The sequence below is a fragment of the Triticum aestivum genome, chromosome 1A (genome assembly GCF_018294505.1).
Source record: "Triticum aestivum cultivar Chinese Spring chromosome 1A, IWGSC CS RefSeq v2.1, whole genome shotgun sequence".
Lineage (NCBI taxonomy): Eukaryota > Viridiplantae > Streptophyta > Magnoliopsida > Poales > Poaceae > Triticum > Triticum aestivum.
Window position 1 is genome coordinate 138,618,256 of NC_057794.1, and position 16,848 is coordinate 138,635,103.

Consider the following 16,848-nt stretch of genomic DNA (forward strand, 5'->3'; position numbering starts at 1 on the left):
CATACCAGATAACTTAAGCATGCGCATGGTATGTTCAATCTCACCCTAAATCAGTTGGCATGGCCTACTTTCCTGAACATATTCTAAATATTGCTACATTTGGATAAAAGGTGCCACATGCACCATATACGTCAAAGGGGATTTTCCCCTCTTCTTTCTATATTAGGCAAATTAATGATGTATTGTTCTTTCGATTACTCTAATTTTTCCATGACATCATGTTTACCCTATCTGTTTAATTATAGACTTTTGTCCTTCGATTTCAACTGTTGTATAGTTCTTTCAATTTGGGCCCATATTTGCATGTTATCATATTTTCTTTAACAATCCTACCATTTTCTGCAGAACAGCCCTCGCTATGCAACAGATTATGTAGTGCACAATTTTTCCCTTCACATACATCAAGGCTCCACAGATGAAATACTGCACACAAACCATGGATTTACAATCGTTGCTACTGTAAGACTTGATGAACATGGTGACTCCTATTTTGGCACTGGCTTTTGGAATGAAATTGCAAAGTTTTATGTGCTAAAAGCTAGCACTAAAATTGCACTGCACATAAAAGGGCCTGGTCATGAGATATATGCTAACTTCCCCGACAAAATCATCCGTCCAGACTTTGTTTGAAGTAACTTTCCTTTTCAACTATCTGCATATGTTGACTTACCCCGCAATGTCAAATGAATTGCCTAGTATTTAAGCAACCAATTGTTATTCCCTTTTTTACTATATTCCTACCTAATAACTTCTAGTTACCAATACACTTTTCTATTGCCCTGTTTTTACTAAATATTCCCTGTACTCCCATTTCTATCAGAAAGCACTGCTGACAAGGAGACTTCGGAGGTGGAGAACGGGGCTGCCAACAAGCGGAGGCGGGGAGAGCTACAACAGCAAGCGACTCCAGTAGGCCTAGACTTAATCAGCAGCCTCCCCGATGATATGTTGAGGGTCATCATCTCACTCCTCCCAATCAAACATGGGGCGCATACAACCCTCCTTTCCCAGCGGTGGCTCCCCCTATGGAACTCCAGCTCTCTCGACCTCATCGACACCTACGAGCTCTGCCATGGCTATCGCAAAAGCTTGGATGTGTTCTCCAAGAACCTCGACAGTCACCTTGGACCAACCCAAGGCCTTAGAATGGGCAAGTTCTGTTCCAACGGAAAGGACTGAGCCAAGTTTGACGACTGGTTCCGATCCCCCGCCCTAGATCAGCTCGAGGAGCTCATTTTTTATGATGAGCATATGCGGTCACTGCCAATATCCGCACTCCGCCTCGTGCCCACGCTGCGTATCACCAAGTTCAGGAACTGCCATTTCCTGCCCCTTAGTGATGTGCCCGCTCTTATTCTACCACAACTGAAGCACCTCGAGCTCGTCGCCGTCTACCTCTCAAAGGGTGACATGGAGCGCCTGCTCCGTGGCTGTACTGCACTCGAGTACTGTAACGCCCCGAGACCGATGTGCCAGGTATCCTCCAGTCATTCGTTGTTGTTTCCTTGTCATTGCTTGCGTGTCATGCATTGCATATCATGTCATCATGTGCATTTCATTTGCATACATGTTCATCTCATGCATCCGAGCATTTTCCTCGTTGCCCGTTTTGCATTCCGGCACTCCTATCTCCTCCGGTGGTCATTTCTACCTTCTTTTCATGTGTGGGGGTTAAACATTTCCGGATTGGGCCAAGACTTGCCAAGCGGCCTTGGTTTACTACTGGTAGACCTCCTGTCAAGTTTCGTACCATTTGGACTTCGTTTGATACTCCAACGGTTAACCAAGGGACCGAAAAGGCCTCATGTGTGTTGCAGCCCAACACCCTTCCATTTTGGCCCAAAACCCACCTAAACCCTCTCCATCATCTCGGTCGTTCGATCACGATCATGTGGCCGAAAACCGCACCTCATTTGGACTCTCGTAGCTCCCTCTACCTATAAATATGTGGCTCTCCCCGATTTTTCGCGCAGTCCAAACCCTAGGTTCTTCCCACTCCGCCGCCGGACATGTCCGCGCCCGCCGGACGCGTCCTCTCGCCGCCCAGCCACGTTGCCCGACCTATCACCGTGCGCCACATCTCCCCGAGGGCCGCTCCCGGCCAACCGGAGCGTGCCACGACTGCCCGCCGCGCCTCCTCTCTCTCTCCCACACCCGCCGCGGCCCGCCGGGGCCTGGGTCGAGCCCTCCCGACCCATCCGGCCGCGCCGCCGCCCCTCGGCCTCCCGCTCGCCCGCGCCTCGAGCACCACCGCCCGCTGTCGCCTTCTCCGCTCCTGCCGGCGACTTCCCACCGCGACCCCACCGTCCTCGGCCATCGCCGCCCTCCGGCGCTCGTGCTGCACCGCCCCGCCACCCGGTGCTCGCCGCCCCACCGTCTCCTCTCGCCGGCGTTGCCCGGATCCGGTCCGATCTGCTCACCGGCGACCGGATCCGCCCTCCCCGGCCTCCGTCCGACCACTTCCCCGGCGAGCTCCTGTCGAATTCTGGTCAGATCCGTTGCCACCTCGTAAACCGTGCCGGGTCAACCCTAGACTCGAGGGTGAGCTTTCGTCCAAGTCCCCGAAATTCCCAGATTCACATGCCCATCTTCATCGTGCCGTAATTTTGCATCCGTAGCTCCGATTCATGCATATAGCATATCAAAATGTTCGCATCAGAGAGTACATTATTTCATCTCATTGCATCATTTTCATTTGAGTTCATATTGATGCCCGAAATGCTGTTGGAAGAGTGCTATTTGAGATAATTGTCAGATCTGCTGCTCCATTTAGATATTTGTCATTTTTGCCATGATTAATGTGTGCATGATATGCCCATGAGGTCTACATGTGTTTTGTTATATGTTTTGCCCTCTATCTAGAGGTGCAACCCATGTATTTTTGTGATGTGTGTGGTGACTAGCACAAGCTTGCAAAGTGGTGCATTCGTTAATGCTGATTTTAGGGACTTAGCATTTCCACTAAGTCCTTGATCTGTTTATTTCATTATGCCATATGTTCATGTTGTTTCCTAGTGATCCGTGCCTCGTTTGAGGATGATCAGTAAGGATGTTTTGTTAATCATGTAGTGATCTATCCATCTATGTCTTTGTTTGCAATTATGGAGAACCCTAGCTTGAGTCAATCGAGCTCTACTTTTGCTATTTCGTGAATCTGGGCAGATTGTCTACTTGTTAGCGATTTTGCCAAGGATGTTGTAGTTGATCCGTGCATGCTATGCTATTGTTCTTGCCATGTCTAGCTTGTATAATGTCTATTCTTGATGGATGTATGCTTAGATTGTCATGCCTTGCTCTGTAGTGAGTGCATCGAGCTCGTAAACATGCCTACTTGATATCTGTTTCAGCATGCTCCAGTTTTCACTAAGTCTGTGATCTGATTATGTTTTTGCCATGTTCACATGCTTGCAATTGTATTTTCTGATCCCGTTTGGCTCAAGGTCTCTAAGGGACTTTTGTTAAGCTCTTTGAGTAGCTCCATGCCATGCCTTGCTTTGCCATGTTACGTTCCTGTAGCATATAGTTTTCATGCTCCAAAGTGTGCTACCTGATCTGAAATTCCAGACAAGTGTTAATTTCACTAAGTCCGAGATCTGTTTACCAAATGCACTTTTGCCATGCTTGTTTGACCCTGTTAATGGATGAATTGGCCGTAGCTCAGTGTTCATCTTTTGTTAAGCATCTTGAATGGATCCCTGCCATGTATTTTGATGCCATGTTTGGGTGCTGTAGCTTGTCTATCTTATTGCATTTAGATGGCTACTTGCTGTAAATCGCAGACCGGTGTCATATTTGAATCGCTTGCCATTTCCAAATCGTGACTCCGATTCCGGTGATCTTTATATCGATTTCAACCGAAATCACCTCACCTTTTCAGTGGCACTCTTGGATTTCCATGTTGAGGCCAGGTTCATTCATTCCTTGTCAAATCATGCATATGCATCGCTGTGCCAGGTTCATTCAATATTCTAACGGAGTGTTTTCGACTTTGTTCACCTTCGTTGTATTCTTTTCTTCTATTTGTTTAACCTCTCAAGGTTCTTTGGTCTCACTCGTCTGTCAAAGAAGCAACTTAGCTTTACCTCTTCTCTTTCTTTTCCGTTTTCCCTCCGGTGCCATTCTAGATCTCGGGACGAGATCCTCTCGTAGTGGTGGAGTGTTGTAACGCCCTGAGACCGATGTGCCAGGTGTCCTCCAGTGATTCGTTGTTGTTGCCTTGTCATTGCTTGCATGTCATGCATTGCATATCATGTCATCATGTGCATTTCATTTGCATACATGTTCGTCTCATGCATCCGAGCATTTTCCCCGTTGTCCATTTTGCATTCCGGCACTCCTATCTCCTCCGGTGGTCATTTCTACCTTCTTTTCATGTGTGGGGGGTTAAACATTTCTGGATTGGACCGAGACTTGCCAAGAGGCCTTGGTTTACTACCGGTAGACCGCCTATCAAGTTTCGTACCATTTGGACTTCGTTTGATACTCCAACGGTTAACCGAGGGACCGAAAAGGCCTCGTGTGTGTTGCAGCCCAACACCCTTCAATTTTGGACCAAAACCCACCTAAACCCTCTCCATCATCTCGGTCGTTCGATCACGATCGCGTGGCCGAAAACCGCACCTCATTTGGACTCTCCTAGCTCCCTCTACCTATAAATATGTGGCTCTCCCTGATTTTTCGCACAGTCCAAACCCTAGCTTCTTCCCACTCCGCCGCCGGACATGTCCGCGCCCGCCGGACGCGTCCTCCCGCCGCCCAGCCACGTTGCCCGACCTATCACTGCACGCCACGTCTCCCCGAGGGCCGCTCCCGGCCAACCGGAGCGCGCCACGACAGCCCGCCGCGCCTCCTCTCTCTCCCGCACCCGCCGCGGGCCGCCGGGGCCCGGGTCGGGCCCTCCTGGCCCATCTGGCCGCGCCGCGCCCCTCGGCTTCCCACTCACCCGCGCCTCGAGCGCCACCGCCCGTTGTCTCCTTCTCCGCTCCTGCCGGCGACCTCCCACCGCGACCCCGCCGTCCTCGGCCAGCGCCGCCCTCCGGCGCTCGTGCTGCACCGCCCCGCCGCCCGGTGCTGGCCGCCCCGCCGCCCGGTGCTCGCCTTGCTTTGCCATGTTACGTTCCTGTAGCATATAGTTTTCATGCTCCAAAGTGTGCTACCTGATCTGAAATTCCAGACAAGTGTTAATTTCACTAAGTCTGAGATCTGTTTACCAAATGCACTTTTGCCATGCTTGTTTGACCCTGTTAATGGATGAATTGGCCGTAGCTCAGTGTTCATCTTTTGTTAAGCATCTTGAATGGATCCCTGCCGTGTATTTTGATGCCATGTTTGGGTGCTGCAGCATGTTTATCTTGTTGCATTTAGATGGCTACTTGCTGTAAATCGCAGACCGGTGTCATATTTGAATCGCTTGCCATTTCCAAACCGTGACTCCGATTCCGCTGATCTTTATATCGATTTCAACCGAAATCACCTCACCTTTCCAGTGGCACTCTTGGATTTCCAAGTTGAGGCCAGGTTCATTCATTCCTTGTCAAATCATGCATATGCATCGCATACCGCATCCCGCATATCATACCATGTTCATGTGTTGGTTGTTTACTATGTGTGTGCTTTCTTTTCCGGTGTTTGCTTCTTCGGGTGGGTTCCGGTAACGTCGCGTTTGTGAGGACCCGTTCGTCTACGTCCGTTTATCTTCTTCATGGACTCGTTCTTCTTCCTTGCGGGATTTCAGGCAAGATGATCATACCCTCGAAATCACTACTATCTTTGCTTTGCTAGATGCTCGCTCTTTTGCTATGCCTATGCTACGATACCTACCACTTTCTTATCATGCCTCCCATGTTGTTTAACCAAGCCTCTAACCCACCTTGTCCTAGAAAACCGTTGTTTGGCTATGTTACCGCTTTGCTCAGCCCCTCTTATAGCGTTGTTAATTGCAGGTGAAGATGAAGTTTGTTCCCTGTTGGAACATGGAGATGTTGTTCCTTGTTGGAACATGTTTACTTGTTGGGATATCATAGTATATCTTATTTAATTAATGCATCTATATACTTGGTAAAGGGTGGAAGGCTCGGCCTTATACCTGGTGTTTTGTTCCACTCTTCCCGCCCTAGTTTCCGTCATATCGGTGTTATGTTCCCAGATTTTGCGTTCCTTACGCGGTTGGGTATAATGGGAACCCCTTGACAGTTCGCTTTGAATAAAACTCCTCCAGCAAGGCCCAACCTTGGTTTTGCCATTTGCCACCTAGCCTTTTTTCCCTTGGGTTAGGCCAGCCCAAGGGTCATCTTATTTTAACCCCCCCCCCCCCGGGCCAGTGCTTGTCTAAGTGTTGGTCCAACCCAGAGCACTGTGCGGGGCCGTCCCTTGGCAACTTGGGTTATGTTGGCTCCCGTACGCTTAGCTTATCCGGTGTGCCCTGAGAACAAGATATGCGCAGCTCCTATCGGGATGTCGGCGCATCGGGTGGTCTTGCTGGACTTGTTTTACCATTGTCGAGGATGTCTTGTAGAACCGGGATACCGAGTCTAATCGGAATGTCTCGGGAGGAGGTCTATTCCTTCGTTGACCGTGAGAGCTTGTGATGGGCTAAGTTGGGACACCCCTGCAAGGTTTTGAACTTTCGAAAGCCGTGCCCGCGGTTATGGGCAAATGGGAATTTGTTAATGTCCGGTTGTAGAAAACCTGAAGTTGACCTTAATTAAAATGCATCAACCGCGTGTGTAACCGTGATGGTCTCTTTCCGGCGGAGTCCAGGAAGTGAACACGGTTGTTGGAGTTATGCTTGACATAGGTTGTTCTAGGATCACTTCTTGATCATATTTTATTGACCGTGCTTTGCATTCTCTTCTCGCTCTCATTTGCGTTGGTTTAGCCACCATATATGCTAGTCGCTTGCTGCAGCTCCACCTCATACCTTTTACCCTACCTATAAGCTTAAATAGTCTTGATCGCGAGGGTGTGAGATTGCTGAGTCCCCGTGACTCACAGATACTTCCAAAACCAACTTGTAGGTGCCGATGAGTTCGTGCAGATGACGCTACCAACCTCAGGAGGAGCTCAATGAAGATCTTGTCCTTTGTGTTGTTTCGTTCTAGTTGTTCAGTAGTGGAGCCCAGTCGGGACGATCGGGGATCAATGTAGCATTTGGGGTAGTCTTCTTTTATCTTGTTTCCGTAGTCGGACCTTGTTTGTATCTGGTTGATGTAATGCTTTATTCATGTAATTGTGTGATGTGGCGATTGTAAGCCAACTATGTATCTTTTTCCCCTATTGTATTACATGGGTTGTGTGAAGATTACCTCACTTGCGACATTTCTTTCAATGCGGTTATGCCTCTAAGTCGTGCTTCGACACGTGGGAGATATAGCCGCATCGAGGGCGTTACAAGTACCTTCGTCTTCAGGCGATCAATGGGTTGAGTACTTTCCACATCACCTCCATGACTCTCCAAACTATTTATGTGTGTTGCTGGTGTGGCGGGAAGACATCACAAGATGTGTACCACGGTATGGTCATCCGGGATACATCTGCACTTGAGAGATTACTCGTAGTTGATCAATAAGGTCTAATAGGAATCAATGTCATTTCTACGACGAAATTGATAGTGGTGGGCTACTCGTGTGACAAATGTTACGAACTTGTTATTGGATCCACACCCGTTCAGGTACAACAGCCGCCTTCGAACTCGCCTTCTACAAATTAACATTATTTCTAATTTTGAAGATGTTTGTTCATCTGTCATTCTGAAAATGATTCCGACAAGCTTGACCACGAAACTGCGCACAGTGAAGGTCTTGGCACTAGAATCTATCAGGATCGACCAGGAGCAAGTTGTCAGTTTCCTGCGATGCTTTCCGTGCCTGGAGAAGCTATATATCGAGGTGATGTTCCTTTCCTGTTAAATGTTAACCATAAGGGAGTTCAATTTGTGACACCTTTTTCCAAGTTTACAATTACAATGTACTATGATTTCTGAAGGTTCTTTTGGACGATTTCAGTACATACATGCCCCCCCATATTGGTTGCTTGATCGACAAGGTTACAATCAATAAGCATTTCTCCTTTGGATTCATCTGTACTAGTTTTCTTAGGGAACTTTTCATCCACTCCAACCTCTTGTGAAGAAGGCTACATTTTTCTAGCATGTAATCAAATGTCCATGTTAATCATGTCAGATCAAAGATGGCATGTTAGTGCATTGTACAAATCCTGCAAACCAAATAGCTAGGCATGTAGTGATGTTCAAAACTGCATGTAGGCACTAACACATTTTCTTATTTTGCAGATAAGATTAGGCCCAGTGGTGGATAATGTGATACAATATAACAAGCATGTCGAATGCCTAGATCTGCATCTCTCAGAAATTACTTTGAACTCCTACCGAGGGACCTTACCAAAGAGTATATTCACTAGGTTCATTGTTCTCAGAGCAAGGGTGCTGAAGGAAATTGTTGGCGTCCTGGGAACGGGGGTCCCCAAACCTGCCTGCCTGCGGCCCGCGACATGGCTCCTCCAGCGGCCCTGTATGGCTCATCTTCACCAGCAAACATTCAAGACCCTCGCGAGGGGCCAAGCCTCGCGAGGCGGACGACGCAAGACCTCCTCGGGACGTCCTCACCAGGCTAGCTCGCGAGGGGTGGAGAGATCAAGGCAGGGACACCTTGCGAGGTTTCTATGACGTAAGCCATGACGACTGGAGCCAGGCGGGTGCCAGCACGCGCAGTGTCCTTGCTTCCTCTTTGGTGCTAAGGAGGCAAGCGCAGGCGAGGAGTTCCGAGGCATCAGGGAAAGGTTTCCGTATTGGTTCGACAAGACCAAGACCAGTAGGACGGCAGGACGGAAGTCATCGTGGAGCCCAAGACAGCGTCACCACCAGAGCCTTTGGCAGGCAAATACTACTTTTGTTAGGATAGCTTGTACTAGTTGTCTCCCTTCAAATTGGCCCTTGTGGGATCCCTTCCCCCTCAATATTTGGGAAGAGGACCAAGGCCACTATAAATAGGACTAGCCACCACCATAGAAAGCGTACGGATCATTCAAATCATCCTCGACCACACAAAACTCGCCAAGCACAAGAACACCTCTCCTCAGGAGGCTGTTCTTCCCTTGTAACGGTTCATCCTCAGCCCAAGAGGCAATCCACCACACCACACTAGAGTAGGGTATTACACCACGACGGTGGCCTGAACCAATATAAATCTTGTGTCTCTTGTTCTTCGGGTCTGTCGAGCTAGGCTGTGAGATCATGATGTGCGCGAGCTAGAGAGAGGGAGAGATCTTCATGCGCACCCCAGTGTTCGAACCTCAAGGGTTTTGCCGGAACCCGAAATCCGACATTTGGCGCGCCAGGTAGGGGTGCGTCGGAGTCTCTCTTCCGCTAGTTGATCCACTGACGCTCCGCAGTTCCGATGTCTGGCGACCCGAGGACCAACACCAACCGCTGGGCGGCTTGGCCGGCCCGGGCGGCGCCGTCCGCCCAAGAAGACCTCAACCCTGCACCCTAGGCGGCATGCGCACCGCCTAACACTACAGGGCGCGGGCGGCGCGGTCAAGTGCCATCCAACCTTACTCCAAGACAAAAGCGGGAAGCCGCAAGGGCCTCAAGCTACACCACGGCCACGGCGCCGCACACCCGGCGGGAACAAGCGAACATGAGGGCCACGCTCACGGTGGCTCGTGTGCTGCTGCAATGCCGGCTGATGGAGAGCGGTCGGGATGCACTGCTGGAGCGCGTCACCGAGCTACTGGACACTGCGGCCTTGGGAGCACCACCCTTCTACTCCTTGCTCACGCCTCAGGCCGCGACTGGATCGCATGGCAGACCTCGCCGCGCCCACGTGCCCCCGGGAGCACTAGGAGGTTTCATCAACATCGGCGCGACCAGCAGCACCGGACACCCAATCGCACCTGCGCCACCTCCGATGAGCGCAGGCACAAGCGTTGCCACCCGCGGCCCCGGCAGGGTGCCAGCATACCATCCTCAGGAAGGCGCGATGGGCCGGGCAACATGGAGCATGGGGCACTTCTGCGAGGTCTTCCGGGCGACGGCCTCGGAGGCCTACGTGCCCCGCATGATGGACCAAGAGTATGCGTTGGAAGAAAACCCTAGCTCGTTCCTCGAGCCAGGCTGGGAGGAGGAGGCGCTAGAAGCTGAGGCCTTTTAGGAGCCTGCCAGGAGCCTCACCAACCATGCTGACGACAACGGCTACAGGGTACCACTAATCTCTCAGGAGCAAGCCTACGCTAACCATGGGTCGCAGGAGGATCAGGTCACAGCGGCGGAGGGCAGCACAAGCTCGGCGGCCTCCCTTCCGCCAGGAGGAGCGCACTGGGGGCTGCCTGGGAGGAGCCAGGAGCAAGGCCCCTCCCCGCATCGCGCGGAGCAAGGCGTCCCCCGGAGGTAGGCCCTCTGGCGGGGAGGTGCCGGCGAGCCTTCCCCGGCAGAGGACTCGTGGTCGCCGAGGGCGCCGCTGGTGTCCCCTTTCACCCTTGGTGTCGTCCTGGTTTCCGGTCGCCCTAGTGGTGGTCGAGGGTGGCGCAAGGCGGGGCCCTCGTCTGGCGATATGAAGTAAGGCTCGCGCCTGTGAAGATCTCCGCTCATGACACTCTCACGTAATAATGAGTGGGGCTGTACACGCCCCGGAGTCTCAGGAGTGCCGCCCTCGGGCCTCGGGGGCTCCCTCCCACGTCCTAATGGCAGCACTTAGCTCCGCGCTACTGAGACGACAAGAAGACTAGACTAGGCGCCGGATGCAGCCATTTGCTTTTGATCTATTTTCTGTAGCCCTATTTTTTGGCGTTGGATTTAAGTTGAAGTTGAATTTTCATTGGTGTGCGCGGGGGGTGCCTTTTCTCGTTCGTCCGATTTCTTGCAATCTGGTTCCTTGCCTTGATTTGGAGTCTGCACCTGCTGCCTCCCCCCTTTGCCAGCTCCTTGCGAGCGGGGGCTTGGTGCAGCACATGTGTGTTGCGCACGCGCACCACCATGGCTGGCGCTTGCTTCTCACGAGGCCCTCTCGAACGGATCGACAGGCCCTCTAACGCTTAAGACCTCACAAGCTGGTCTGGAACTGGCCCAGACTAAGGTAAACTGCAGCAGTAAGCTCGTAGCGGGACCCGTGGGCTCATAAGAACATGTCTCCATCTCATAAGATGGGTCGTACGGGCCCACTCGCAGAGCCACGCCATGGGCCGCGGGCAGGCAAGTCTGGGGACCCCTGTTCCCAGAACGCCAACAGTAGCCCTCGGGCCCAAGGCGCGCTCGAGCTTGGCTTCGAGGCAAAGCCAAAGGTCAGGTGCGGAGCGCCACGGGCCACAATAGCATGCGGCCTTGGTAGACGCATGGCGGTTGATTGGACGTGGGCGTCTCCGCTTCCCCATGCTGCCTTAGCAACTGTCTGACTTGACAAGTCCCTGCGACATGCAAGGAAAAACCATCATTGCCTGTGATCGTGGGGGGCACTGGTTGGCCTTCTCCTGTTATAAATGGGAGGGGGGCGGAGCCCCCATTGCCCATCTCTTCCCATTCCCCTTGCTTCTTCTCCTTGCTTGCTCCACTCTTTGTTGGTGTGGTCATGGTGCCGTTTAGGAGGTTCTCGGCCGCAGAGAAGGGTAAGGCTCCCCTCAATGAGCCTGAGCTGCTCCTGCCAAAGAAGAGGAGGCCCCATCGTCACGAGATGGTCGTGAGGCCGGTGGTGTTGTGGCTGTGGTACGAAAGTCCGCCCCTTGGGTACCCGTTGCCCTTGTATGCTCACGCCGATGATTCCGAAGGGAGGAGCAATGAGAGTCGCCTCCCGCGCCAGGGCCGTGGCCGCCATGCTGCGGAGGCACACGCCGTCGCCCCAGGGGCCCATGCCGCGGACTCCTCACGCGAGTTCGTGTTGTGGGCGGCGATGCCCCCGAGCACTTGGATTCGCCTCCCGCAGTTCTTCGCCGCCGAGATGGCGCCGAGGGGCCCTCTCAAGCTTTGGCTGCAGCATGCCGACTGCGATGCCCCGGCGACTGGAGCGGAGATTGAAGTCGTCGCCTCCGGGAGGATCTTCATGACTCGAGGCTGGGGCAAGATTGCCCGAGTCTGCCGCGCGGAGGGCGCCCTCGCGATCCACTTCGAGTACGACGGTGCCTCCATGCTGTTCTTCAAGGTCTTCGACAGGGAAGGCCGCCTGGAGTGCTGCCCTGAAGGAGGTCGCCAGGACGGCGCAGCGGCGGGCGCTGGGCCTGCCGCAGGCTTCGCATGCAGCTCCTCCAGCGACAGCGGCGACTCCTGGTGGTCCAGCGATTCTCCCGAGCCCATTGACACTCCGGAGATGAGTGGCGACCACTACGTGCCCCCGAACTCTCGCCACGCTCGGAGGAGGGCCGCGGCGTCCTGCCATCGTCGTCACTGATCTGGATGGGGTTGGCGCCGACCTCTCGCAACCCACTGTTGATGATGGTGTAAGCGACATCCGGTGCGCGTAGATAGAACTCCTAGGAATTCCTTCCCTTTTGTTCCCTGCGAGGAATGGAAACGAACCTCATGGGGGCATGTAAAGCGTATGTAATGCATTTTTTCATATAGCCCTCATTATGAAAATTTGTGTGTGCATATCCTGCCGAGGCTCAGCCTCCCCTTTCTGTAGGATTTCGGGTTCCGGCAGATCCTTGAGGTTCGAACACTGGGGTGCGCGCGGAGATTTCGCCTCCTACCTACCTGCACTCCTCCGCGTCGCTAAGATCTAACTAAGGAAAGAACAACACAAGAGACACAGGGTTTATACTGGTTCGGGCCACCGTTGTGGTGTAATACCCTACTCCAGTGTGTGGTGTGGTGGATTGCCTCTTGGGCTGATGATGATGAACAATACAAGGGAGAACGGCCTCGCGAGGGTCTGTTCATGGCTGGGGCGATGAACTGCTGGGAGGAGCTCAGTCACCTTTCTCTCTCTCTCTCTCTACTTGATCTTCTTATCCTTCGATCCCTCTATTTCCTTCCAACCTCTCTCCCCCTTTGCTCTGTGGGTGGCTGGTCCTATTTATAGAGGCCCTGGTCCTCTTCCCAAATATCGAGCGAGAAGGGAGCCAACAATGGCGGGCTAATTTGAAGGGGGACAGCTAGTATCAGCTATCCTGACAAAAGTAGTCTTCGCCTGCGCAAAGCTCTGGTGATGACGCCGTCTAGGGCTCCACAGTGACCACCATCTCGTAGTCCTCCTGGTCTTGGTCTCGTTGCACCGAAATGGCAACCTTTGCCTGATACCTCGGTACTCCGTGGCTGCGCTTTCCCCCTTTGCACCAAAGAGGGAAGGAGGACACTGCGCGGCCTGGAACCCGCCTGGCGCCCTTGGTCGTCATGGCTTGCGTCACGGGCACCTCGTGAGGTACCCCACCTTGATCTCTCCGCCTCCTCATGAGCCAGCCTGATGAGGCCGTGCCTGAGGAAGCTCCGCATCGTCCGCCCCGCGAGGCTTGGCCCCTCGCGAGGGTCTTGGGTTTGTGTTGGTGAAGATGGGCCGCGCTGGGCCCCCTTTTGAGCCACGCCGCAGGCCGCGGGCAGGCAAGTCTGGGGAGCCCCGTTCCCAGAACGCCGACAGTAGCCCCCGGGCCCAAGGCGCGCCCGGACTTGGCCATGCAGGGAGGCGGAAGGGCAAGAGCGAAGCGCCGTGGGCCCTAAGAGCCTGCGGCCTTGGGCGCCGCGTGGCGGTTGATGGGACGTGGGCACCTCCACTTCCCCATGGCGCCTCGGCAACTGCACGGATTGGACAAGTCCCTGCATGCAAAGCGGGTCATAATTACCTGCGATCATGGGGGCCGTTGGTTGGCCATCGCCAGCTATAAGTATGGACCGACGCGCGCCCTTCCAGTTCATCCCCCCTTGCTTCTCCTTTTTCTTCATGGCCCCGTCGAGGAGGTTCTCGGCCGCAGAGAAGGGGAAGGCTCGCCAGGTTGAGCCCGCCTCTCCCCCGCCCAAGCGCGGCCGAGGCGCAAACATCCTGTGGCCACCACGGTGGCTCCCCGTGGCCGTGGAGGCGATCTTCAGCACAGCGACGGGTGGATTGCTGCGGCCGGGGGGCGCGCTCCGGCTGCGTGTCCCCCTAGGCCACGCTTTCGCGCTGCTGAAGTGCTGCCGGAGTTCGTCGTGTGGTCGGTGGAGCCGACTAGCACCCGGCTTCCACTTCCCCGCTTCCTCCTTGGCGAGCTCCCGGCCGGCGCCCCGGGCGGCCTCTGGCTCCAGGCCGACGGCTGCTGCAACAGGGCCTCATGGGTCTCACTGGAGGTCTCCGCGGCCGAGAGCCTGTCCCTGGCCCGTGGTTGGCAGACGTTTGCCCGCGCGCGTGGCCTGAGCCATCGGTGCACCCTACACTTCAAGTTCGATGGCAATGCCACCCTCTACGTGAGGGTGTTTGGGGAAGATGGTCGCCGCACAGGGTGTTGCCCCGAGGGTGACGACCACGGCTGGGAACCCAGCTCCGGCGATGATGGAGAGGGCAGCGCTCGCGCGGCTGGCGGCGCTTAGGGTTCCTCAAGCTTCTCCGGTTCTTCTTCAGGCGGCGACTCTTCTAGCAGTGGCCGCGGTCAGCCTCCACGCCGTCGTATCTGCTTGGGAGGTGGCAACGTGTCCGCCCGCCGTCGCGCCCTGGTTAAGCGCGAGAGGGAGTCCGCCTGAGCTCCGGAGGCAGCTCGGGCCTTCCCTGGGGGCCGGTGTGAGGCGAGCTACACCGGATTTGTTCTTTCTTTTCCTTTTTCCTGCATAACAAAGGCAGTAGTGTGGAGCCCCGCGGGGGCGTGTTTGGGTTATTGCTGTTAATCATCGTTTTGCTTTCGTTATTGTACCTTCCGGCTACGTGCCCGAGCGTGGATAGTTCTCGGCCCCGGCCGTGGGGGGCGACTGACCCAGGCCCTTTGTTTGTGTCGCGGTGCCCGTGGGGCACGGACTGGAGGGGTGCTCCTGTAATGGGCCTAGGTCGCAAACTCTTTGAATGACTAGGATAGGAACACTCGCGAGGGCGCTCAGCTGCCCCCCTCGCGAGGCCTTGCACAAGAGAAATCGAGGCAGGAGAGTGAAAAAGTCGAAGAACCACAAGCCAAAGACGGCAACAACTTCAATAAAGCTTCGAATGAGAAGGAACAAGCCAACTGCGGAAAGCAAATGAAAAGCCACGTCCGGCACCTAATCTAGTCTTCGACGTCTTCTCACCCGCGCGGAGCTAAGTGCTGCCACTGGGCGTGGGAGGGAGCCCCAGGGCCTGAGGCCGGCGCTCCTGAGACTCCGGGGCGTGTACAGCCCCAACTCATTATTACGTGAGAGTGTCACGGGCGGCGAGCTTCACGGGCGTTGGCCTTCTTCACAGGCTTCGGGCCTTTTCCAAAATGCAATAGCTTCACAGGCATTCGCCTTCTTCACAGGCTCTGGGCCTTTTCCAAAACGCGATAGCTTCACAGGCATTCGCCTTCTTCACAAGCTCTGGGCCTTTTCCAAAACGCGATAGCTTCACAGGCATTCGCCTTCTTCACAGGCTCTGGGCCTTTTCCAAAACGCGATAGCTTCACAGGCTCTGGGCCTTTTCCAAAACGCGATAGCTTCACAGACATTCGCCTTCTTCACAGGCTCTGGGCCTTTTCCAAAACACGATAGCTTCACATGCATTCGCCTTCTTCACAGGCTCTGGGCCTTTTTAGGGGTAGAACCTCCGGAGGTGCTGGATGTTCCATGCATTTTGGACTGGCACCCCCTCCTGAGTCTCCAAGCGCGCGGAGCCGGGCCTGGAAACATGAACAACTTTGAACGGGCCCTCCCACATGGGAGAGAGCTTGTGCAGCCCCTCCCTGGAGAGAACCCGCCTAAGCACGAGGTCTCCTACCTCGAGAGTTCTGGGGCGGATGTTGCGGCAGTGATATCGCCGCAGTACTTGTTGGTACCTCGCCGCTTGTAGCGCGGCTTCTCGGCGATGTTCCTCCCCCAGCACGAGGTCCATCCCCCGCATGGCGTCCTGCTGCGCCTCGTCGAACGCCAGGACCCGCGCGGAGCGACGTCTGACCTCGTGAGGGAGGACCGCTTCGACTCCATAGACCAGGAAGAACGGGGTCTCTCCAGTCTGCTTGGTCGTGGTTGTGCGGATGGACCACAACACGGACTGAAGCTCGTCGTACCAACCTCTGCCGCAGGCCTCCAGCTTCTTCTTGAACGTCCTGGTCTTGAGGCCCCTCAGGACCTCCGCGTTGGCTCCCTCGGCCTGGCCGTTGCTTTGGGGGTGCGCCACCGAAGCGTAGCATATCTGCGTTCCAAGGTTAGCACAATATGTTTTGAAGAGGTTACTAGTGAACTGCGAACCGTTGTCCGTGATGATGCGATTCGGCACCCCAAACCGGCTCACGATGCCCTTGATGAACTTGATCGCGGAACCCGCGGGAATGGTGCAGATAGCCTCTACTTCAGCCCACTTGGTGAACTTGTCCACGGCGACGTAGAGGTAGCGGTAGCCCCCGGGCGCTCGAGGAAACGGGCCCAAGATGTCCAGCCCCTAGACTGCGAATGGCCACGAAAGGGGTATAGTCTGCAGGCCTCCTGCTGGCTGATGAATCTGCTTGGCGTGGAACTGGCAGGCCTCACAAGCTTTCACTAGTTCGACGGCGTCATTGAGCGCGGTGGGCCAATAAAACCCACTGCGGAACGCCTTGCCGACGAGGGTCCATGATGATGGATGATGTCCATAGTCTCCGCCGTGTATATCTTCCAGCAGTTCCTTCCCTTGCTCCCTGGAGATGCAGCGCAGGGATACATCGTTTGGCCGCTTCTGGTAGAGCTCTCCATCCTTGATGCAGTATGCCATGGCCTGGCGTGCCACTCGCTCCGCATCCTCCTCC